Raw genomic sequence first — 5,058 nt, forward strand, 5'->3', positions numbered from 1 at the left:
CTGACCTTAAGGTTCACAGCCAGATTTGTAATCAATATACTACGGCATCAATCCTAGAGAAAATAACTGCACAAATATAGACACAAACTATAAAAAAAAAAAAAAAAAAATTATCAATTAAAAATTGAGTGCTACAAAGTGCTACAATGTAGAAGCCCATGTTTGACTTGCCCTGATCTCCAAAAGGGAAAAAGAGAGTCAAACTCATAATTGACCCAAAGCAGATTTTGAAGCAGAGGTCACACATACTTCCACACTACAACTTTCTTTATTGTATTCTGGAGCCAGATATTCCTCCCACAGTACTCTGTGCTTCATATGTGAGTTAGATAATTCATTGTAATGGCCACAAAGAGCATGCAATGATACTCACGATTATCTGGCTTATTAGGGGAAATGAACATGGTACAATTCAGGATCAAAACCAACTTAGGATTCAGCAGTTCTCCTGTCAGGAAAGCCTCTTGTCTGCCAAATTGCAGACACACCTCACTTTTGTCTTTGGTCTCTCAGTATTGTGACCCCTTGGTCTCTTTCCTGCTCCAGCAAGTGAAACAGCTCTTTTAGCAAGGCTGTGTATGCCTGGAGGGCACATTCTGAAAACCAGACTCCTGCCTGTAGGCTTCAGCTTTACTCAGTCTACAAACCTAGAGCTGTACGCTATTCTGTCTCTCTGTCCTACTGCCTCTGCTGTTGTCTCTGTTGTTGTCTCTACTGTAACCACTTGCCATCACCTCTTGATTTCTCATGCTCCACTTATGCTCATCCTTCTTGAAGGTCCTGTGAGCTTCTATATCTGCTTCTGAGATGGCTCCTTATAAACCTAGCAGTAGGGAAAAATTAACCAATGCCAGCCTTAGAGTCCTGTATACCTTATTCGCATGGTCCCACCCAACCACTTGGTGGTAATTAAGAAGATATTGGAAAGAAAAGGCATGTCAAGTAAATTCAAGGCACCACAGTGCACAATAAATCTTATTTCAGACATGTCAAATTTTAAAAACATTGATCAAATAGAATCATACATAGCAATACAAAAATTTAGTAAGCAGAATTTTGAAAATAAAATATCCTAAAATTTCTAATTGTAAGGATTGACATGGAACACAGAATGTCTCAGCTTGTAAGTAGGTAATTGTCCTAAGTTGTAAATTCTTATTTATTGGATGCGGGCAATCAGATGATTTGCCTATATGGGTTTGAACTTTAGGATACAAGGCATAAAAAAGAAGAGGATAGTTAAACAACTTGTCTATATATTATGATCTTAAGCAAATTCCTATAAAGAGAGATAATATGATCTGAGTAGGTGGTGAGAAAAAGAAACTGCCTAATTTAGAAAAGATTTTTTTTTCCCCAAAGTTCACCAATCTAAGTTAACTGATCATCAGATAAATTGTGGGCTGTATTTAGGGCTGAAAAATCTACTTTCTAAACTTTATACTAGTTAGAGAAACTTCAAAACACAGGAGAATGTAAGATGAGCTCCCAAAAGGGAGGTAGTGATTATTGTTGTCAGGTGTCCTCCAGTCAGTGCAGATTCACAGTGACCCTAAGCAAAACAGAACATAAAACTGTCTGGTCCTACACCATCCTCACAGTTGTTGTCAGGTTTCAGTCAATTGCTGCTATCACTGTGACAATCTATCTCATTTGGGGTCTTCCTTTCTATGCTGACCTTCCACTTCACCAAGTAGGATGTCTTTCTCCAGGGACTCATGCCACCTGATAACATGTCCAAGGTGTGAGAGATGAAGGCTCACCATCCTGGCTCCTAAGGACCATTTTGGCTGCACTTCCTCTAAAAGAAATTTGTTGATTATTGTGAGAGTCCTTGGTAATTTTAATATTCTTCCAGAACATCATGATTCAAATCCATTCTTTAGTCTATGATTATCTTTATTCATTTTCCAAATTTCACATGCATATGGGGTCATTGAATGTACCATGGCATGGATAAACAGCATCTTAGCCTTCAAACTGGTATCTTTGCTCTTTAAACCTTTGTTGTTATTGAGTGTCATTGAATCAGTTCCAATTTAGCAATCCTGTATAGGGTTTCCAAGGAATGGCCAGTGAGCTTTAACACTTTAAAGAGGGTTTTTTCAGCAGATTTGCCTAATGGAATATGTTACCTGATTTCTCAACTGTTGCTTCCATAAGTTTTGATTATGGATTCAAGTAAAATGAAGACCTTGAAAAATAAAATATTTTCTCCATTTATTATGATGATATTTATTAGTTCAGTGGTGAGGATTTTTGTTTTTGTTTTTCACATTGAGATGCAATCCATACTGAGGACAGTGGCCATAGGTATTCATCAGTATTTTAAGTCCTTTTCACTTCTAGGAAGCAAGGATGCATTATATGCATAGTACATGTGGTTAATAAGCTTCCCTCCAAACCTGAAGCCAAACATTCTTCTTCATGTAATCCAGATTCTTAGATCGTTTTCTCAGTGCACGGATTGAATATGTGGTGAAAGGATACAACCATGGAGCATACTTCTTCTAATTTAAAACCATTCATTATATCCTTGTCTTGTTCTAATGACAACCTCTTGGTCTATGTACAGGCTATTAGTGAGAACAATTGATTGTTCTAGAACCCATTCTTCATAACAGTATCATAGTTTGTCAAGATCTACTTAGTAAAAAGTCTTTGCATTTTCAATAGAGCACAAGTAAATGTCTTTTTGATATTCTATTCTTTAAACCTGAGTCCTGGTGTGGTGCTGTGGGCTAACGTGTCAGACTGCAAAGTCATTTGAACTGCAAAGTTGGTGGTTCAAACTCACCAGAGACTCCTTGGAAACATTATACAGGGTCTCTATGGGTCAGAATCGACTCGATGACACTAAATAACAACAACTATTCTCTAAACCAGATGAAAGAGAATGAAATAGACCATTAATTGTTTCAAGTTTATGCGAAGCTGAAAAAAATTAGGGCAAGTCCATGAGATCCAAAATATGACCTTGAACATACTACATCTGATTTGGAGATAACTGAACGAACAGATTTGATGTATTAGAAAATAACAAATGAAGACAAGAAAAGTTTGGGAAGAAATCAAGAAAACCATGCAGAAAGAAAGCAAAAGACATTAAGAAGATAAGAATGAAAGAAAAGACCAAAATTAATGTCAGAAGAGACTCAGAAATTTGCTCTCCTCTGTAGTGATGCTGAAGCAAATGGAAGAAACAAGGAGGTAAAAGAGTTGTATAGAAAGTTTCAAAGGGCAGCTCAAGAAAATAAAGTCAAGTATCATAATGAAATGTGCAAAGACCTGGAGTTAAAAAATAAAAAGGAAGAACATATTCAGCATTTCTCAAGCAGAAAGAGCTGAAGAAAAATTCAAGCCTCAGCTTGAAAAATGAATCTATGACAAAATATTGAAGGATATAGAAAACATCTAAAGAAAATGGAAGGAAAATATAGAGTCACAGGACCAAATAGAAATGGTAGATGTTAAACCATTTCAAGAGGTAGCATATGATCAAGAGCCAATGATACTCACAGAAGAAATCTAAGATTTAGAAAGAACAAAGCTAAAGGAATTGATGGAAAACAAATTGAAATCTTATAGCATGGGAGGCGTACTCATCTATGCCAAGAAATTTGGAAGACAGCTACTTGATCAACTGATTCGAAGAGATCCATATTTCTACCCATTCCAAAGAGAGGCAACCCAATGGAATTCAGATATCATCATACAATATCAATAGTATCATATACAAGAACAGTTTAGCTAAAGATAATTTTTAAATGGTTGAAAACAGGGAACTGACAGAGGTTCAAGCCAGATTCAGAAGAGGACATTGAAGGAGGGATATCATTGCTGATGTCAAATGAATCTTGGCTGAAAAGAGAGAATACCAGAAAGATGTTTACCTGTGCTTTATTATTGACAATGCAAAGGCTTTAGACTTCATGGATTTTGACAAGCTTTGCATAACACTGTGAAGAATGGGTCTTCCAGAACACTTACTTGTGTTCACGAGCCACCTGTACATAGACCAACAGGCAATCATGGAAACAGAACAAGGCATGACTGAATTGTTTAAAATCAAGAAAGCAGTACACCAGGGTTGTATCTTTCTGCCATGTTTACTCAATATGTATTCTGAGCAAATGATCTGAGAAGTTGGATTATATGAAGAAGAATATGGCATCAGGATTGAAGGAAGACTCATTAGTAATCTGTGATAAGCATAGGATCCAACCTACTTGGTGAAATCAAAGAGCACTTAAAATACTTTCTGATGAAGATCAAAGACCACAGCCTTCAATATGAGTTGCACCTCAATGTAAAGAAAACAAAAATCCTCACCATTGGGTCAATAAATAATACCACGATAAGTGGAGAAAAGATTGAAGCTGTTCAAGATTTCATTTTTCTTGGATACGGATATCAAGATTCATGAAAGCAGCAATGAAAAATCAAATGACATATTTAACTATGCAAATTTGTGGCACAAATTCGCATAGTTAAATATTTAAAGTGTAATCATTGAGATGAAACAAAATGCATGATTGGTTAAAAGTAAAACTGATGATCTTGTCTGTTAATCTTCACTGAATTCACAATAAAAAGTTTAGAAAAATAAAAGAGCAAAAACGTCAGTCTGAGAACTAAGAGGCACATGATCCTGGTGATGGTGACTATTCCGTGGAGTAGATTCCTGTTTATGGTGACCTTATATAGTGTTTCCAAGGTTGTAAATCTTTATGGGAGCAGAAAGCCTCCTCTTTCTCCCACTGAATGACTGGTAGTTTCAAACTACTGAGGTTAGAAGCCTGAATTGTAGCCACTATGCTACATGATCCTGTTGTTGTTGTTGTTAGGTGTCATCAAGTCGGTACCAACTCATAGTGACCCTATGCACAACAGAACATAACACTGTCCGATCCTGGGCCACCCTCAAAATTGTTGCCACACTTGAGCCCATTTTGCTGCTACTCTGCCAATCCATCTCTCTGGAGGTCTCTCTCTTTTTCTCTGATCCTCCACTTTACCAAATATGATATCCTCTTGTGAATGGTCCTTCCTGACAAC

Source organism: Chrysochloris asiatica, unplaced genomic scaffold (assembly GCF_000296735.1).
Source record: "Chrysochloris asiatica unplaced genomic scaffold, ChrAsi1.0 scaffold00002, whole genome shotgun sequence".
Classification (NCBI taxonomy): Eukaryota; Metazoa; Chordata; class Mammalia; order Afrosoricida; family Chrysochloridae; genus Chrysochloris; species Chrysochloris asiatica.